The sequence below is a fragment of the Protopterus annectens genome, chromosome 12.part0 (assembly GCF_019279795.1).
Source record: "Protopterus annectens isolate FY-2018-M chromosome 12.part0, PAN1.0, whole genome shotgun sequence".
NCBI classification, from domain to species: Eukaryota; Metazoa; Chordata; order Ceratodontiformes; family Protopteridae; genus Protopterus; species Protopterus annectens.
This window is the reverse complement of record NC_056746.1, coordinates 426,749,347-426,771,066: the sequence shown is the minus strand read 5'-3', so window position 1 is coordinate 426,771,066 and position 21,720 is coordinate 426,749,347. Positions and strand designations below refer to the sequence as shown.

At 42.7% G+C, this 21,720-nt stretch overlaps 1 protein-coding gene across 2 annotated transcripts in view; it reads right to left on the bottom strand.

The window, feature by feature from the left end:
* KCTD5 (potassium channel tetramerization domain containing 5) overlaps positions 1-21,720 on the bottom strand; it is a 1,265,680-nt gene that overhangs the window by 1,015,797 nt on the left and 228,163 nt on the right. The window lies entirely within an intron of this gene.

Genomic DNA, 21,720 nt, shown 5'->3' with positions numbered 1-21,720 from the left:
AGGTTTCTGCTTAGTCTGTCTGCCAGTGTATTTAATTTTCCTGGCAGGAATTGAGCTTGTAAGTGCACTTGGTAGCTCAAGGCTGTGTTCCACAATGCCATGGATAGTCTGCAGAGGGGGTAAGAATGTGTAACCCCTGCTTGTTTATGTATCACATAACAACGGTGTTGTCTGTCTTTACCATTAGTTGTCCTGGAAGAATGTGGTCCTTGAAGGCTGTCAGAGCATTCTGTACAGCTAACATTTCTTTTTGATTGATATGCAGGTGCATTTGACTTGGGTCCCATTTGCCCTGAAAGAACTTCCCTGCCAGGTGAGCCTCCCCATGCATAGCCTGATGTGTCTGTTGTTGGGGTTTGGGTGACAGGGGGTGGTGTGAAACATAATCCCTTGTTTTGGTGGCAGGCCTCTGCCCACCAAAGGAACTCAAGGCGTAGGCAAGGTATGATAATTATTGTTTCTAGGTCTTGAATGTTGACTCCATAGGCTTTTTAGATACCACTGTAGTTTCCTCATATGCAGTCTTGTATATGGAATTAGAAGAATGCAGGAGGCCATGAACCCCAACGCTTGCAGTATTTGTCTTGCAGATAGCAGGGTTTTGTGGCCACTTGTTTGAAGTAGGATGTCACATGAATTTGTTTCTCTGGCGTGAGGTAAGCCATCTGGGAAGTTGTATTCAAGCTTGCTCCCAGGAATACAATTTGTTGACAGGGTACCAGGTGCGATTTCTTTTCGTTTATGGTGTACCCCAGACAAGTTAGAACCCTTTGTACAAAGGCCAGATGATTCAAAAGTATGTCCTGGCTTTCTGCGTGAATTAGACAATCGTCCAGGTATGGGTATATTTGAATATTTCTTTGTCTGCAAAATGCAATAACTGGAGCTAGGCACTTTGTGAATACCCTGGGCGCAGTAGATAAGCCAAAGGGCAGTGCAGAGAACTGATGGTGTATGTAGTCTGCTTTGAAGCGTAGCTATCTTCTGCAAGATTCCCTGATTGGGATGTGCAGGTATGCTTCTTTTAAATCTAGTGTTGCCAACCAGGCATCTTTGCCTAGCATAGGAAGTAACTGAAGAGTCAGCATCTTGACTTTTGGAATCTCCAAAAAGGTGTTTAGAGTAGACAGGTCCAGGACAGGACTCCATGAATTATCTTTTCTGGGTTCCAGAAAAAGTCTCAAGAAGAAACCTTATCCCTTTTCCTCTTCTGGTACCAGTTGAAAAGCCCACATGCTTAAGAGAGAAAGTACTTGTTTTTGGGCCTCTGCTCACTGATTTTGGGATAGGGCCGAACACCCGCTTGGTGTTGGCAACGTGTGGAAGTGAAATCTGTATCCTTGGGACACTATTTAAAACCCATTTGTCATGGGTAATGAGTTCCCAATTCTTTGCATGAAGAGCAGTCTTTCCCCCCAAAGGGGCAGTCAGTGGATAAGTGCTTGGAAATTTTAAAAGGAAGTCATTGAGACAGTTTACCATAGGGGGGAGTCTTATTATTCCCAGACTTGGAAGTGGAGGCCCCCCACTGCTTAGTTCTGTGTCCCCTGGGACTGAAACCTGGGGTTTTTGCTGTGTCTGGGTTTGGCTTGAGAAGACCTGGAAGGGGCTGGAAAGGACCAATTCTTAGAGGGTCAGTGCCTACTAAATCTAGGAGGCTGAACTTGTAAAACATCTTTAACAGTCTCTATGATTTTGTTTACAAGGAACCTGGACGAGTGGACGGGGCACCATAAATTCTTACCTGGGATAGCACCCACAACCCTCAACTGGACATGGGCAGTCATTAACAAATACAATCATGGGTACTAACAAGAGTACATATGGTATTGCAATGGGATGAGACAGCTAGGCTTGAAACGACCTCTAGATCAATAGCCTAGTAACCTCCTATGATAGATGTACAGATAAACACACATGTGGACAGATACACAGCTACATACATGTAAGCAAAAGAAAAAAATCTCATTGAGAGGTACTTTTCTTTCAATTTGGGAGTCTAGGTATGTGGAGAGTGCCCTGAAGCTTTGGAAGCCATCTGGCTGTTAAACCCTTGGCAAGATATAACTGGTTTAGCTAAGGCTACTGCAGCAGTGATCAATTATCTATAGCTATCTCTATATATCTATGTAACCATCTCCCATATATACTGCATCATTTGTGTGTGTTCTTCACACACATACACATATACTATACACTATATACACATGCAGAGACAAACAAGTCAATATACAAAACACACACACAGTTACATACACACAAGCAAGAAACAAAACTGTCTCAGTGGGGGTACTTATCTATCAGTTTGGGTGACTGGGCATGTGTAAGGCTATTCGGCTGTTAACCTTAGCAGGATATAACCCATATAGCAGTGATCAATATGATGAACATCTGTGTCTGTATCTATATAGCCATCTGTCATACATACGATACATATAATATGCGTACACAGAATGACACACACACATATATATATATATATATATATATATATATACACACACACACACACACACACACACAAATATATATTTTATGCACACACCACACACACATACCACACACACACACACACACACACACACACAATAAAAAAATATATCTCAATGGTGGTACTTTTCTCTCAGTACTCTTAGATCTGGAATGATGCCAAACTACAACATGCTCTCTTAAAGCAAACATGTATTTGTCAAAAAAAAAACTAAATATGGCAGGCAGGACACCACCTACATACCAAAACACAGAGAAATATCTGAAGTAAAGCGCCATCAGCCAATTTATGCAGGAGGGGGCTTCTCAGCTCAGAGAAGTCAAGTCAGATATCAGATTCAATCTGGGTCAAAAATCCCTATAAATTATTACTATAACTGCTCATAACTGAATAAAAAATGAAATAAGACGTTGCACGCTGACAGCACCATCAGCATAACAGTGTACAGAAAATCAAATTACACACTGTCCACATGGGAATCCGACAGAAGCTTAAAGTGCTAAGATACACAGACATATTACAACCGCAGGATACAACTGTTATAATCACTGGGAAATACGGACAAGTAAAGTAGAGCAAGATATGATACATTGCTCACAGGAGTACAGGAAGTTGGTAGGCTCAAAAGCAAAATAAAGACAAGGGGTGGTGATTTACTTACCGACTGAAAAATACCCAAGCAAAATGAAAACCCACCAAAAAGTTTCCAAATTAAGGTTAAAAATGTCAAATATTGTAAACATGGAGGAGATGGGCAGACAGAATCCTTATGTAACTGTAACAGTCCTTCTGCATTAAGGCTAAGTCCTCAGAAGCACCTATGTAAACATTTAATGTTGTCAGTTCAACGCCTACACTGTTTACATCTCAGTGAAACTTCTACAAACACATTTAACACACTTGCTTTAGCAGAGAGCAATGTGTTGTATACTGACCAACTCTTGAACCAGTACATGGTAGTTCACCCCCCTCCATGTCCCAGGATATCCTGCACTTGCACGTCTGACCTGTTAGCAATATTTGGCACATACTCCCAAGTCTGGCATGATTTTTTTTTTTTTTTGTGGTGCTAGAATTCTGAGTAAAGAACCTGCAGTTAGTACACATTCTCACCGTACACACCATATTGCAATAAGCAAGAGTAAACCAGAATTACAAAAAAAAAAAAATCAGATTATCTTTTGATTTAAGTTTACCATCAATTATGCAACTCAGATTGCATCAGTTTAAACTCTCTAATGTTAGAGCACCTTCTGTTCATTATGACAACCTGGCTCAGTAACAATCATTAAAAAACAAAAACATTAGGATGACTTTGCTCCCTGGGGAAACTTCAAGATTTAGATGTTCACATAACATTCAAGTATATTTACCTAACCAACAAAGTCATGGAACACAACACAAACATCTGAGTAAGACTTAGAAAGGCAGCACTATGTCAATGCTTATTTATGCAGAATTCAAGCCTGACCATTTAGAGAATCTATATAACAACTTCATGGAGCTTCAGGAAATTTCTTATCCTAAACTGGCTTCCAACACGAAGTAATCCCTCACTCTTTCAAGAGGAAAACAAGCAGACTGAACTCAAAACAGCTGAATCTATCCTTTCCCCTTAACTACACTAACATTTTCAACATCTGAAGCACTTAAGGTCAGTGAAAAGTTCACCACTATGACAAGTGAAAATTTTTTAATTCACCTGTACTTTCCACAGTTCATAAAAATTCAAGTTTCTCAGCGAAACAAAAACGTACAGACATCAGACAAAGGGAGGAACTATCAAAATTCAGTGCATGAACTTTCTTGTCTCTGCAGACATGTATATCTAAACCACAATAAGTCAACTCGACACGTTTTAAATGATGTTGCCCAGATTTACTGGACTCACAGAACAAGTGATAAACATGTCCAGCAGTACTTTTTAAAACACTTTTAAAAATGGCACCACAATCAGATACATACAAGGAAAACAAAATTCTTGGGAAGTATTTGATTTACTTTATCCATTATTACTCTTAAGCACACTTGTGTTTAGGAACTTGCCCTAAATGCACATGTTCAAGAGGTTTCATTGCTGCAGTCCTCAGTTTTAGGATATCTTGCCTGCAGGTATCCTGATGCCAGAGTCTTACAGAGAACTTTGCTTCCCCTTGTATCTAGCTGACTTCCTCTTTATGCTACAGACATCCCCATGCCAGAAAGTTTGTGCTAGCCAGAGCAATCTTCAGATCTTTTCTGTCCTGGCAGAATCAGGAGGGAAGCCTTAGACCCCAGAGCAGCGAGAAACAGCAAGAACATGCACTACTGGCAAAAATGGAGGTGGGTGGAGGGGGCTTGGACTACAACAGTAAAACTACTCCAGTATCTACATCTGAAGCACATCTAAACCAAGTTACTGCCACCAAGAACAGGGACTTCCAGATGAGGAAATGAATAGGGCAAGAGACTGCTGGTTCAGAGTGGGGGAGTCAAGGTCAACTTTTGTAGCATATAACTGAGGTCGCATGGTGCAGACATCTGTCTCTTGGGTGGCCTAATGTAGATGAACTCCCTCAGGAACTGTTTAACAGAGGGCCAGGAATACAAAGGGGGTTCCAAACACAGAGTGTGAAATAGCTGAAGCATATACTTTTGACAGATGGGCATGCTAAGCCTGCACGGCAAATGTCTGACAGGTACTCCAGGACCTATGTTACCTTAGCCTTTCTTGAGTCAAGATTCCTGGACTGACACCAGAAAAACCTTTTTAACTTTGGTAGGTATAACTTTCTTGTGTTGGGTTGTGTAGCCTCCCTCATAACATTTAGCACGCCCTCAGAGTTTATGGCTTCCATGGATTAGTCTGAGATCATCCAAACTGTTCTCCTTAGTCTAACCAGATTGGGGTGTAGCACATCTTACTGTATTAGAAGGGCACTCACTGAGTTAGCACCTCATGGATTTCCTCTTTCTAAGTTGTACAGAAGGAACCAGTTCTGACGTGGCCTAAAGAAGCTATGAGGATCATTCGTCTTTTCTACCTGCATTTTTTTTCTTTTAACTTTATTACATAAGGCATAGGCAATTGTACATTAACATATAATAAAACAATCTGTATTAAAAAGGTTTCCCCATTTACAAACATTATACATCGCATATCTTTTCTTCATGATCATCAGTATATCACAAATTGCCAGACTCCTAATTCTCCTGAACATTACTATGCATCTACTGTTCCAAAAATTTGCAGTTATTTCTATGTAATCTGCTCCTTCCCTTTTCTAAAGATCCCTCTTCCAGTTATTTTCTCTCTAACAATATTTAATACTTCAAATACATTTCGTCTAATTTTCTTCAAGTAACTGCTTTCCTGGCATCCAAGGGAATTAAACGTAATAAGACCTTACATTGGCTAGGTAGTTCAGATTCTGTGTCCCAGCTGAAACAAGATTATATCTTTAGTTACAGCCATTTGCACAACCAATGTTTCTGACAGAGTACTCTGTACGGAATTAAAATGTGCCAACTCATTACATTCCTAAAACACATACGCCCAATTGCCTCTTTCTTCCTCATCATACCACCATCATTTGCTATCTACATGAGGAAAAATGCTAAGTCTGCTTGGGACATAAAAACACCTGTGCACATACTTCAAAGCAAAGATCCTAAATCTTATGGACTTTGTTTTATACTTGTGAGCCATACACACATCCTCCCATTGTTCTCTTGTAAATTTCTTATCCAATCTCTCTTCCCAATCTTTTCTAACCTCCTCCAACTGATTCTTATAGTCATTGTGCAATATTTTACAAGCCCAACAAATTGCCTCCTTTAACTGTAGCTTCTGTCACAGATTTGACTAAAAACCCAATCAAAAACAGGTCTTTCACTAAAGATCCCCCCATCCCCTTCTCTTTGCCTGTACTCAGATATCAATCCCTGGTAGGGTAGGCATTTTTTAGCTGGCAGTAAAAATGTCTTTGCTTCATCCCACTCTATTACCCTTCCCTCTTGAGTTATTTGCTCCCAATACTTTTGTTCATTTGCCAGTTTTCTACAGTAAATTACATCGCTCTCTTGCCTATTTTCTGTACCCTCATACTTGCAGTCATCCTCGCTGGAAAAATCTCCATTCTCATGTTGGCTTAGTTCACATGATTATAGGAGGTTACTAAGCTAATGGCCCAGGACCCTTACAAGCCTAGCCAAGTGTTTCCAAAGGTGTCTGGTTCTAGCAGACACTATAATCAGCCCCTATTCTCCTTATCCAAGAGGGACACGTGGAACCCCCCAGGGTGAATTTCCAATTACACATCCAATCATCTAAATTACGCTTAAATAGGGCCAACGAGGGGCTTTGTTTAAAATGAATAAGAAGCTTGTTCCAAAGGTGGGGCAACCTCTGAGACAAACCTGTCTCTCCAGCAATTTCTGATGCTGCCACATACCAGATTAAGGTCCTTTGAGCACGTGAACTATGTGCCATTTGACTTGCGAATATGCATTTCCATTATAGCTGGGTTAAGAGATTGCTCTATATGCAAGGCACAGGTCACCTCTGAGCAGTTTGTATGACAGAGTAAAGTGATAATGATTTCAGTCTGCCCACATAAGACAGATTTCTTTGTTAGGAACCTTTGTGGTCTCTCCAATTGCTGCAGGTGATTGGAAAGTAACATGCCAAAGGAAGCGTTGTACTCTATTACTGGCCTAATGAGGGAAGAGAGTACAGGGGGGTTATAACCTCATTTTTTCCTGGAGGCAAAGCCCTTATTTATGGCATGAGCAATATAAAATGCCATTCTTACCACTGTGGAGAAATGGTGATCAAGGTTACTGTCCACATGTGTACCCAGATCTCTCACCACTGACTGTGTGCTTAGGGTATTACTACTGATGTGGTTAGTTTGCAGAACATCACCCTTGCTGAAGGGAATTATAATGCATTTTTTGCATCAAGTTTAAGATCATGACTTTGGCACCAGTCACTAGTCTGTGTAAGATCTTCTTGCAGGATGTTGACATCGCTAGGATTTTCAATGATTGCTCACAGTTTGCAGTCATCCACATACTTTGGCAGCCATGTTCCTTTAGTTTTAGCCTGTACTTCAGAAAAGTAGAATCCGAACAGTAGGTGCCCCAGAACCAATTCCTGTGGAACACCACTGGTTATGGGTCGGCTGGAGGATGTGGAATCCCCTATTTTGACCGTATGAGTTCCAGTGAACCAGTTTGCAACCCACCTGACAATATATCGGTTGATATCCAGCTAGGTGAGTTTATCAATGATAACTGAATGAGGAATTGTGTCAAAAGCCTTGGCTAAGTCTAAGTAGACCACATGCACAGATATGCCCTCATCTAGGGCTTTGGTGACTCTCTAGAAGTCCACCAACTTTAACAGGCATGATGTCCCCCTGATGAAGCAAAGGTGGGTGGGGTCGAGCGTTTTGAGATTTCCTGCATCTTTAATTAAGAGCCATGACAATTCATTCCATGGCCTTGCAGATAAGGTTGGTCAGGCTAATGGATCTACAGTTCCCAGGGTCCATGGATGCACCCCCTTTGTGCAAAGGGATGATAGTAGCTGTTTTCCATCCCGCTGGAATGAAGCCAGTGTTTAGGCTGTGATTGAAAAGTGTGCCCAATGGTGATGCTAACTCCTGCTTTAACCCATGCAGAACACAGCTCGGGATGTTGTCTGGTCCCATAGAGGCTGTATTTTTGGCCTTGGAAAGAGCATTTAAGACCTGCTCCTCAGAGATACTAGGTGGAGAACAGGTGTTAGAGATGCTTTGGGGTATATGTGGTGGGGACAGAGGACTGAAGTTTTCACTGAACCCGTCAGCCAGCAGCTTTGCTATATCCACAGGTTCTGTATATGTAGGTACCATTAACTATGAGCTCAGTGCAAATCTGGGTCTAACCTCTGAGGTTACGGATGTAACTAAAGAACGCCTTGTGGTTACCTTTGGTTGGGGAATCTGAAGTGGCTGGTATTGGGGGCTGCGAAAGCGCCTCACTGAGTATTGGCAAACTGGCGACTAGCTTAACAGAAGCATCGTCGGCAGCTTTGGACCTATGCAGTCTGTCTCTGTCTATCTTTACGTTTTTTCGGAATGTCGGTAGTCGGATGGCTTACTGAAGCCATTTCTGGATAGTTAAACCGAGTACCGAAATTTGATGCAAAAATGAACAGACGAATAGTTAGAGGATTGAAAAAGGCATAAAACAGACAGCGAGGGAAGTCGTGGTGTGGGCCTAGGCAAGGAATGCAATACGAAAGAAAATCTTTATGAGGTATTTGCTTTCCACAGGTAATACAATTGTTAACTTTTACTGACATCGGTTTAGAGCAAGAAAAAGGATCCCCAATGGGGTACTTAGCTTTTTTTTTTTTTTTTTTTTTAAAGAGTCCGGTTCTGAAACTCGGAAAAGAAAATTTCAGGAGTCGGCCAACTGGCACTTGCGAACTGTTTCTGCTTCGGGCACCGTGCAGCAAGAAAGACTGTTGTAATGGCGTCGGCTGAATGCTTTATACCCCTGACGTCCTGATGTCATGGAAGAGACAGCATCCAACGCAGGACCCAAGACTTTGATATTCAGGCCGGCTGAGGGCTACCTGCAGGCAGATAACCCAAATGTAATGACTTCAACAGTGAAATGTAGAAAACCAGAAAGACTTAAAAATAATTGGTTTAGCTACTGGGGTCTTATTTATTGACCGGGAAACTGGACTTGGGACCCATTTTCAGTGGAGGCCCAGGGGAGAAAAGCTCCAAGATGCATGAAAATCATTACATGAATTTGTAAGGAAACAATTACTTATAAAGCAAGTGAAATAATATAGAAAACTATCTAAACAGCACATATGTTGTAAAAAGGCACAATACAGTAACAATTGAAGATTAGCATGTATGAAAATTAAATGCTTAGAAATATTTAACAATACAGCCCAATTTTTTTTGGGGGGGGGGTAGGAAAAGGGAAAGGTAAGTGTAGTTGGAAGGTAGAATTTGAGTTAAACTTAAAGGTTGGATAGATATAGTTAGAATCTTATAGCTAGGTGGCAGGAATATGTAGATTATAGGTGGCATGTACTTAGTGGCAGTATTAAAAGTACACAGTGACAGAAGAGAAATGTATTAAGATAGTTGTATAGATGTGTGGAGTAAGATAATAAAGATTAGGGATAACTCATAAGTAAGGATCTGGAATTTGTCAGGCTAGAATGACATGATAGGCCACACCGCTTTACCAGAGACAATCTACATCCGTCGTCACTTTCAAACACGGGCCAAGGCATCAGCCACTCATGCAGTGCCTTTTTAGGCAGTGCCAAAGAGATACCACTGTAACAAATTTTTCTAATGCCAAGCTGAAGGTAATACTGCTCAGTGCTAGGAGTTTTAAGAAACTGCACTCCCTGGAAGCTCGCCTCTCCCTGGAGAAAGCAGATGTCTATAAAGTTAAACAGACGTGGTTCAAGGCTGCAGAAGGCACCCCAGCAGTGCAAGGCTACAATGCCCATCACACATTCAGACCTCCCTCTGAAAAGGAAAATATGAAAGGAGGAGGAGTTTCCATGTTCATAACAAACTAATCACACCTCTAGATTGGTCAAGCAGGGTTACCAGCTTGAGCTACTCCATGTCCAGCTGACCATAGGCAAAATCCCTCACCGTATGTTCGCTAGCTACAGGTCCCCAACCATGAAAAACATTCTGCATACCTGAAGTTACTAGAATCACTTACCATTCAGCCCAACATACTCATGAGCAATTTTAACTACCCATCTATAAACTGGGAAACATACACTGCCACTAACATGCAGGCTCAGAGATTCCTGGACTTTGTCAATGCAAAAGTTCTGGAACTGCATGTCCCACTAGGGGCTCAAATATCCTTGACATAGTACTCTGCAATGTTCTCATGTAAAATCAGAATATAAATCCATCTCCTTTGAAATAAATGTAATGGCAGAAACCCCATCAAATCCTAAAACCCTAAAGATTTTTCCAAGGCAAATTGCCTTCTATTACATGACAGCATTGGTAATTTTAAAATTCCCCCTAACCCCCAAAACACAGAGGCCTATGCAGAACTACACAAGAATACCCTTGTACAACCACTTAAACAACTGCACAGAAACAGCTGTAACTGACTGAACTAGACCCAGATCTACCTGGGAAAACAAGTCATCTTAGTGGACCCCTGTCATAAATAGACTATACAACAGAAGGAAGAAATACTTGTCTAGAAGTAAGTGGGAGGATGCACAGCACAGAACAAAAATCGCTCAGAGTCAAATGGCAAATCAGGGAACTAGTTAATTCTTCAAAAGCTAAATATGAGACTAAAACAGCCTCCCATGCAAAAGATGACCACAAAACATTTTTCATAGTTACGTTCAAAATCGTAAGGGAATCCCTCAACAATGTGCTGAATTGGCTGTAGATGGCACTATCAGCTCTAATTTCCCCCCTCATCAACTCCAGTAACTTCTCCTGAAATACACCCTACCACTTCTTTACCTGTTATCACAAAATAAAAGGTCGTCACCTCACTCTCTAGAGCTAGAAACAGGGCATCAATGGGCCATGACAGAATCCCAGGGTGCCTATTAAATAGCTTGAAAGATGACCTAGCAGACCCACTCAGATCTCTATTTAACCACGGTCTCCAGACAGACTTTGTCCCAGTAGAGTGAAGGACAGCAAAAGTCATGTCTTTGCACAAGGAGAGACCATCAATGCATCCAGGAAACTATCAACTCAAGTCTGACTAGCCTCACATGCAAGGCTATGGAAAGGATAATCATGGACCTGATTAACAACATACGAAATCTCCAGACTCTAGGCCCAACCCAGTTCATCTAGGTCAAGGGTAGGTCCTGCCTGCTCAGTCTGCTGGACTGCTTTGAGAAGGTCACCAAGGCCATGAATGAGGATAAGACATACCACCTACCTTGACCTGGCCGAGACATTAGACACAATACCATAACTCTGGTATTACAGATAAACTCAGAAAATTGGCATAAACATCTCAGTCACCAGATGGATAGCCAAATACCTTGCAGATCAGACACATATTAGAGTGAGGGAATCCACATCAAGCAAGAGGTCAGTCACCAGTGGGGTATCACAGGGCTCAGTGCTGGGCCCCTCCTGTTTGGGATATACTCCTCTAATGTCAAGGCAAACGAAAATGGCCTTTGGCTGACCAAGACTGCTGATGACTGCAAGTTAGGGCAATCACTGACTCTCCAAACAATGCTAATATCCTACAGAAAGGTCTGATGCAGACTAATGATTGGTGTCAGAGCTATAACCTCAGACTACATGCAAAGAAGTGTATAATACCATTTGGGAAATGAAACAGCCCTGCAAATTGCAACACTGATAGCACCCCCCCAAGAGATCTGGATACTAAGATAAAAAGAAATCTGAACTTTGACCACCATGTGTACATGAGGGGGGGGGGGGGTGAGGAAATCCATCTATGTGGCTCAGCTTATATGCAAGGGCATGGCATCTAGATCCAAGGATGTCATAGTACCACTATACTCTGCCCTCAGACCAATAAGAGTACAATGCACCCTTTTGCATGTACCTCACCAGGCACCTGCAACAACTGCAGCGTCCTCAGACGTTTCTCACCAAAATTATAGGGTACAACCAACATGTCACATACAGCCAGATTAAAAGCCCCATCACTATATTCAGTTTTCTACCGATTACTAAGGGGTGATCAGTGCCTGACCTACAAGGCAGTCTCTGACCTAGCCCCTGCTGGAAATGTTGCATATCTGCAAAACTAAAAGCAGTACCACTGTATTCAGTTTTCTACCGATTACTAACGGACCTACAAGGCAGTCTCTGACCCAGCCCTGATGGAAATGTTGCATATTTGCAAAACTAACTGCTCGAGGGTTACCAGTTCCAAGATGTAAACATGACCTCTCACATAAACAGATCATGCTGGAGATACAGATATGTATCCCAGACATTGCCCCTCCTATGGAATATGCTTCCTATTCACATGACACAGAGCCCTTCCCTGATCATCTTCAAGTGCAATCTGGACCAATGGATGGGAAATAATTCACTCCTGCGGTGGCACCAATGTCCCTTATGGACAGAGGCAGTCTAAAAATTGTCAAAACCACACTTGCTGACTCATCTTTCCCCTGGAAAACTGGGTAAAACTGGCTAGGCTTGTAAGAGCTCTTGAGCAGTTAGCCTAGTAATCTTCTATGATCCTATTTTTTTGTGCTGTGGCACTTGCATTAAATAGACAGGTAGGTAGGGGTTCTACTCTCACCGAGGTCAACTGGTTTATGCGTGCATTCAACAATCAGTTTGGTGACAATTTTTCTTAGCTGTCGTGTTCGTTTGATTTTCTGTACTCTACCCGCCTATTGTTATCTGTCTGCATTTGATTTTGAATTGAAGTTATTCATTTAAGGTTTGGTTACTTCTGTTTTTTACCTTTTTTGTATATTGCATTTTGTTTTGTTTTACGTTTCTTGTTCTTTTGGAGTTTTAAGAGGTCTTGGCTAGGGTCAGTTAGAAAAGAATTCTTTGCAGACAGTGAGCAACAGCCAATTAAATAGTGGGAGGAGCTAAGAAACAGTATTCCTCATTTAACTAGAAATATTTAGGAGGCATCTTTATTTAGCTGTAGTGCTTTGTCCGACTTGCACTTTACTGCCCGATTATTGCTGATCTCTGTCTGCATTTTTTTCCCACATGCCCTGCTGCTGCTGTTGCACTCAAACTTGGTGGCTTTTGAGCTGCCTGGCCCCTACTATAAACATGATTTTGGACATTCCTCCCAGTCCCATCTCATCAGGTCATTCTACTGAGTACGGAGGGATCAGCTAGGAAGGCTCACCCCCCCCCCTTAGTATTTTAAATTATCTTCTTTTTCCTCTCTTCCCACTTAAGAAAACAAAAAATGCATTTTATTTGGCTGTTTTTACTACAGAGGTGCTTCTTCCTACTTTATTTTTTTGCTGCACAAACTTAAAAAAAAGTATTCAGTTTCAATTAATCTGCTGCATTTATTACTGCTTGTTAGCAGCCTGATTAAATTCTAACGGTTATGCTGAGCCTTTTAGTTTTGATTTAAGCACTTGGGCTTCAAACTAGTCATCTTACATAAGGAAGGTTTGTGGTCTATACTCTTGTGGCAGGACAGGGTAACCTTCACCCTTCTGAGTTGCGAACTGCTGGTGAAGGCTTATTTTGCCTGTTATTCTAAGTGTTTTCCTCTGGTCTGTGGTCTGCACTCGTGGCATTACTGTCCAGACGGATTTTAACTACCAGAGCACCTAGTTTGCTCATAGCTTAGTGTTGCTCATCAAGTTGTTGGTCTTACTGACTTAAGTTTCTCACTCCTCCCTAGTAGATCAGTAGCCATGGATATGTACTTCCTGACTCTCTCTGTGGTCAGTCCGGTTGAGATGGATATTCTGAGGCATTGTAGCAATTGCCTTATGTACACTGACAAGCCACTTATTCTTAATCAATAAAACAGTGTATTTGAGAAATGCAAATGAACTTTAATCCTGGAGACACAACTCTCTCATACAAACAAAACGAATCCTACCGAGGCTGTCAGTGACACTTGCACCATGCCTACTGGACAGGGTAAAAACTCTACACAAAAAGTACAGTTGTGTACTTACCATAAATGCAGATGTTAGAGTGTATTCACTGTTGCAGTCATTACACTTGGGTTATCCTGCTGGCAGGCTACCCGCAGTCGGCCTGAATTCCAAAGTCTTGGTCCGGTGTCAGATGCTGCTGCCTCCTCCCTGACGTCAGTGCGCCAGGGTTATAAAAGATGCAGCCGACGCCATTTTCTTCAGTTTTTCTTGCCAATAAGTAAGCATGCACTAAAGTAAACATTACATTCATCTACAAGCAAATACACCACATAGGTTGTATAGAATAGAGAAGAACAGATAAGACCCAGTAAGGAAAGGGGGGTGGTGGGTGGGTAACCTGGACTGCAACAGTGAATACACTCGAACATCTACATTTATGGTAGGTAGACAACTGTACTATGTTCATAGTGTTTCACTGTTGCAGTCATTACTATGTTCATCGTGTTTCACTGTTGCAGTCATTACACTTGGGTTGAATCCCAAAGCTGGGGTTGGGTGGCTGGGTCTAAATAGGATTAAGAGAGGCTATGAGACCCTGTAGAACTGCAGTGGCAAAGCCTGCTCTGGATTTAGAGTAGAGAGGTAAGTGGTAGTGCTTTGTAAAAGTGTGCACTGAACTCCAAGTTGCAGCCTCTAAAATGTCTTTGGTTGGTACTCCTCTGAGGAAGGCTGCTGAAGTGGCTGCTGCTCTGGTTGAATGTGGTCTAATGCCCTTAGGCACTGATTTGCCATGTTGTGAATAGCAGAAATGAATGCAGTGGCCTATCCATTTTGAAATAGTCTGCTTTGAGATGGCCTTTCCTTGTGATCCTGCAGCATATGCCACTAAGAGTTGCTCAGTCTTTCTGAAAGCTTTAGTTCTGTCCAAGTAGAAGCGTAGCTGTCTGTGTATATCCAAAGAATGCAGAAGTCTCTCACCCCTATTCTGTGGATTTGGATAAAAGGTAGGCAAATGAATGGTTTAGTTAAGGGCCTCACTGGACAGTACCTTAGGCATAAATGTTGGGTTTGTCCTCAGAGAAACCCTGTCTGGATGGAAAATGATAAAAGGTTCCACAGCCATGAGTGCCTGTAACTCCGAGACTCGTCTTGCAGAGGTTATTGCTAGGAGCAGAGCTGTTGTCCAGGATAAGAATTTTATCTCAGCTGTATTTGCTGGCTCAAAAGGAGGCAATGTGAGTTTTTCCAAAACATAATTGAGGTCCCATGCAGGTATTGCTGCTCTCCTTGGAGGTCTTATGTTTTTGGCCCCTCTGAGGTACTGCCTTAGCAATGGATGAGAAAAAATAGGTGGTTCGGATTGTAATGAGCTGAAATAGCAGAGGCATGGATCTTAATTGATGAAAAGGATAGGCCTTTGTCCAGCATCTCAGTCAAGTACTGTAAAATCTGAGGAATATTTGGTACAAACGTGTCAATTCCTTGTGCCTGGTTTCAAGCACAGAATCTCTTCCATTCTTCTGAATAAGATTTTCTGGTAGTTGGCCTCCTGGCCTCCAAAAAAACACCCATCATTGTTTGATAGAGAGGTGTGTTCTGAATGGCTACATTATCTGCCATGCTGCCAGATTTAGGGTCCTGAGTTGGCTGTGCAGGATCGGATTGTTTTGTTGGGTCAGTAAGTGAGGAGTTTGAGGTAATGTCCAAGCTGGGCCTTGAGACAAGCTCTTTAGGATTGGGCACCAGTGCTGGCGGGGCCAGTCTGGAGCAATCAAAGTCATTTTTGGATCTCTTGTCTGACCTTTAGGAGTACCTTGGGGAGGAGTGGCAGTGGAGAAAAGGCATATACTGTTAGGGTTTTCCAGATGAATGGTAGAGCATCCACTTTCCATGCTTGCTTGTGATAAGTCTTTGTGCAGAATCTCTGTAGTTGGCAGTTGTGAGGGGAGGCAAATAGATCTATGTCTGGGCATCCCCATTTCCTTGTTATCATGCTGAAGACTTGTGGATCCAGTTTCCACTTGTGGGGATCCATAACGTTTCTGCTTAGTTCGTCTGCCAGAGTATTTATCTTTCCTGGCAGGAACTGTGCTTGCAGGTGTCCTTGATAAGTCAATGCTGTGTCCCACAAAGTCATGGCTAGTCTGCAGAGGGGATAGGAATGTGTGCCTCCCTGCTTGTTTATGTACCACATGACTGTAGTACTGTCCGTCTTTATCAGCAGTTGTCCTGGATGAAGTAGCTCCTTGAAGGCTGTCAGGGCATTCGGAACAGCTAGCATCTCTTTTTGATAAATATGAAGATGCATTTGGCTTGCGAACCATGTGCCCTGAATACATTTTCCTGCCATGTGGGCCCCCCAGGCATAATCTGATGCATCTGTTAATGTCTGCCTAGCTGTGGGTAAAGTGAATGGCTGTCCCTTGTTGTTGTGACAGGCCTTTGCCCACCATCGAAACTCCTGTTGCAGGCAGGGAATGAGGGTAATTAATGTTTCCAGGTTGTGGCAGGGAATGAGGGTAATTAATGTTTCCAGGCTGTGGCAATGTTGAGTCCAAACACTTGTATACCATTGTAGTTTCCTCATATGCAGTCTTGCCTATGGAATTAGCAGAATGCAGGATGCCATGAAGCCCAAAGCCTGCAGAATTTTTCTTGCAGATAACTGGGTCTTTGTTGCCAACATTTTGAAGTAAGAAGTCAGTTGCCTTTGTTTGTCTGGCGTGAGATAAGCCATCTGGGCAGTTGTATTTAAGCTTGCACCCAGGAATATTATCTCTTGAGAGGGTACTAGTTTTGATTTCTTTTCGTTTACTGTGTACCCTAGGCAAATTAGTAATCTTTTTACAAACACCAGATGCTTTAGTAGAATGTCCTTGTTCTCCACTTGAATAAGGCAGTCGTCCAAGTAAGGATATATCTGAATTCCTCTTTGTCTGCAAAATGCAATTACTGGTGCCAGGCATTTTGTGAACACCCTGGGTGCAGTAGATAAGCCAAAGAGAGAATTGGTAGTGCATTGAGCCAGCTATGAATCTGAGATATCTTCTGCAAGACTGTCTGATTGGGACATGCAGGTATGCCTCTTTTAGGTCCAAAGTTACAAGCCAAGCCTTCTTGCCCAGCATGGGGAGAAGCTGCTGCAGAGTCAACATTTTGAATTTTGGAACGTCCAGAGATGTGTTTAGAATAGACAGGTACAGTATTGGTCTCCAGGCTTTGTCCTTTCTGGGTACCAGGAAAAGTCTTGATTAAAATCCTTGTCCCTGCTCTCGCTGCAGCACTCGCTGAATGTCCCTCATGTCCATGAGAGATGAAACTTGTTTTTGTGCCTCTGCCCATTGACTGTGTAGCAGGTCTGGCATACCTTTTGCCTTGGCAGGGTGTGAAAGTTGAACCTGTAGCCCTGTGACACTATATTCAAGACCCATTTGTCTTGGGTGATCATGTGCCAATTTTGTGAACAAAGTGCTAGTTTTCCCCCTAAGGGGGCTGCCAAAAGATAAGTGCTTGGTGCTGGCAGAGGAAAGTCATTGGGACTGTTTCCTGTATGGCTGTGATTTGTCTTCTCCGCTTTTGGAGGTAAAAGCTCCCCATTGTTTAGACCTGTATGAGCCTTGGGGCTGGGATCTGACTCGGGGGCGTCTATCTGCCTCTTTATGGCCTGACACTGGAAAGGCCCAATTCTTTGAAGGCCAGTTCCTGCTAAATCTGGGTGGCTGTACCTGTAAGAAATCCTTAACTGTCTGCATAGATTTCGCTTTGTCCTCCATTTTCTTCAACACCTCTTCTGCCTTAACACCAAACAAAGTATCATGCAGTAATGGAGCATCTAATAATTTTGCTTTAACATGATCAGGCAGATTCTGTTCCTTTAACCAAGCATGCCTCCCAATGACAGAACCCGTAACAGTGGCCCTGCAGGAGGCCTCCAGAGAATCAAAACCACATTGCAATGTATGCTTTCCCACTTGTGCAGCTGCATGCAATAAATCCTGCATTTCTTTGTTTTCTGCACATTCAGAATTTGTCAACATTTTCTGTTTAAGCAGTGACATTAAGTATTGCTGATATTTAAGCATATGAAACTTGACTAAAGTCTTTACAGCCAAGGTAGCAGAAGTGTAAATCTTTTTCCCCCATCTGTCCAGTGCCCTTGAATCCCTATCAGAGGGGATAGGGTTTTTTGCAGTGGAAGCCTTGACCCCTTTGGGACCCTGAGAGATAGTTTCTGGGTCAGCGAAAGGGTTTTTATAAAGAAATTTATGTGAATCTGGAACCTTGTAGTATCCGTCTGGCTTAACAGGTGCTGGAGGTAGAGAGTCAGGAGACAGGCTGGACTCTGAAAATACATCATCTACAATGTCTAAAACAGGAGGAATAGCAAGAGGCCTGTGCTGAGGTACTAAAACAAAGTCTCTTAGATTCTGAGTAATCCTGGCTCTCCCAGTGGAAGTGCTCCATCATGGTATGCAGGGTTTCCCCAAAAGAATAATCCTCAGGAGGAGAGGCTGAAGGGATAGATTCTTCAGCATCAGAATCCTCATAGGGAGGAAGAGAGTATTCCGGTTCAGAAGAGGAGTCACAGGAAATGGAAACTTGATCTGAAGATTCATATTCTGTCTCTTGCCTAGGCCTCTTATCAGGAGGGGGATGGGAACCCCTGATCAAAGTAATTAGGTCTTCGGCCATTTTGAGCATCTGTTATTTAGGCATGGAGGCCTGTCCATGGGGTTGCTGTACTTGTTTCTTTGACTTTAGTGGTGCTTTAGTCTTTGCCTTTGAAGCTGAAGTCGGTTTTACATACAACTGTGTAGGCCTGAAAACACCCTCAGAAGCTGATGCCTGCTCAGCGGCTCTGGATCCATCTGAGGGAATATTTTCTGAGTGTCCAATACCTCGAGTTTCCAGCGGCCTAGATGGCTCCACGTGGGAGTCGGAAGCGGCCTGCAGCTCTGAGGTAGTGGGCATCAGAGGCTGTGAAAGCGCCTGAGAACTGGCGAACCGGCGACTAGCTTAGAAGAAGCCTCGTTGTCAGTTTTGGACCTCGGATGTCTGTCCTTTTCCTTGCGTTTCTTGTGAATTGCGGTAGTGGGATGGCTATCCGACGACATCATGTAATTAAATCTTCTGCCACAGTAGTGAAATGCAAAATCGTACTGACGTTTAATAGTGCATTGGTTAAATCTAGCACAAAACCTACAATTAGCAACGTTGTGATCAGGGCCTAGGCAAGGAATACAATAAGAATGAAAGTCCTTATGAGGTATTTGCTTCCCACAAGAAATACAATTATTAACTTTTTCTGACATTGGACTGGAGCAAGAAAAAAAGTTTCCCCAATGGGGTACTTAGCTTTAAATGAAGACTTTGGATCTGAAATTCGAACACGAAAATCTCAGGAGTAGGCCGACCAGCACTTGCGAACTGCTTTTGCTTCGAGCACCGCGCGGCAAGAAAGACTGAAGAAAATGGCGTCGGCTGCATCTTTTATACCCCTGGCGCACTGACGTCAGGGAGGAGGTGACAGCATCTGATGCCAGACCAAGACTTTGGAATTCAGGCCGACTGCGGGTAGCCTGCCAACAGGATAACCGAAGTGTAATGACTGCAACAGTGAAACACGATGAACATCTACTTATGCTGAAGCACTTAAAGGTAACCTTCCTAAAACACCAAGACCTCCTGCACAGTACAAAGAAAGGGTCTTCAGCCAACACATAAACACTGTTAAAACACCACCTGCAGCTATACATAGTGACAATGTATCCAATCACTCCACTGCTAAGCTCTTAAGACAAACCAGCACACAGCCAAATTTCCTAGTCAATGGTGATTCTATAGAGAGGCATACCAATGCCTCCCTCACCAGAGGGAGTAAAGAGAGTCATCGTTAGCTGCCTTTCCAGGGCTAAGATCCACCAAGTCACACAGGCACTCGGGTCATTGAACCACAGGTACTAGCATGATTCTGTCATAGTCCACATGGGTGTTAATGACCTGTGACGTACCGCCCTTAACTATATGAAGTGATACATGATCGAGCACACTGTCTCAAGCAGGTATGAGCCTAGCACTGAGCAGCATACTACCTTCTCTAGGGAAGACGCCACATTACCAACAGAAAATGACCGATTTTGACAGCTGGCTTAGCTTCTGGTGTCAATCCTGGGGGATAAAAATTTTGTGGCCTAGGAGGACATGGCTGACGGACCACGCTGCTTTGCAAGGGATGTTCTGCACTTATCCCCTCTAGGCTTTCATATACTGATAAAGACCTTCTGCGCCCCCATAAGTTTTTTATTCGTTACTTGAGAACATCAAATATGGGCAAAACAAAAGTTGGGTCACCCAACTGATAGAGGAGACCAGACTATTCTATTTATCTCAGAAAGGACTTCAGCTCTTCTAATCTGTTACAGGTCTGGTTTCAGATATGATAATGAGGGAGGGGATGTGGGAAGCCCTGAATAAGGGGATTTTCTTGAACAGAATTGTGGTCACTGAAAGTGTTAAATAAGCAGGATACTTCCAAGATATTTAATACCAACATTCCTCACTGTAAGGTAAGAGCAGAGCGATGTCCAGTGCCTGAGACAGGGCTGGTAGGAGGGGAGTTATCAACTGGGTAAAGTAAAACAGAAAGAAAAATTTGAGAGTGCCTTACTAAAAGTAAATCAAAGTTAATGACAAGGATAAATAGTTGCTTGTTTCTGCTAGTACATTTTAAAATGCTTTCAATGGTATTCTCAAAAAAACGGTTGAAGTAAGGAGATGGGTATCAACTTTTGCATCATGTAAATGAGTATGTACATCAATGGTTACTGAGCACAGTACACAATTAGGCTCAGTGTCACAGGATGGCAGTTAGTGGCTAGTAAACTGTAGGAGAGGTTGTGCCATTTTCTTACTAGTAGGACACCTCTACCTGCTCATGTCCAAAACGCATGGAAGTTTACTTACCCTTTGTTCACCTGGCTAGAGGACACTTGTCAGGAAACATAGAAGGGGTATTTCTATTACTATGGGAAATTTGGCTAGCATATTGTGGAACTTTCCACCCTTCTTTCACCAGATGCCATGGAATATTTTACAGCCACTAAAGCTACCACCAGCTCACGCAGATGGACCTTGGTTTAATGTCTCATCCAAAGTATGACACATACAGGAGTGTGGTACCCCATCATGCAGCAATGCCATGTCAACAGTCCAACACCTGGAGTAGGTAGAACTCGCAAGCCTTTTGGTCTTCCAGCTCCATATGTGAGTGCGCTTCCTGTTGCACCAGATACAGCTGGTTGCTACTTATAAGAGTAGAGGGGGGATAGTGAAGTGTTCGATCCAGGTCTCAAAGCAAGTATGTTTAGCTTCTGAGCATATAACCACTTCTACAAACCATCAATTTTATTCATTAAACTTTGGACAATTAATGTGACACTGTGAAACCTTTTGGTGGACAGGCCTTCCTTGATGTGTAAGGAAAGTAAAGGATAAAGAATGAGGAAGCATGGTAAGAAGGCAAGGTGGTTCAGGGGTCATGCTAGCTAATGGAATCTGACAAGAGTTGTGAGTAGAACATTTTTTTTTATGCAAAACCTGTGTGACCGAGGACCAGGATTTGGATTTATGT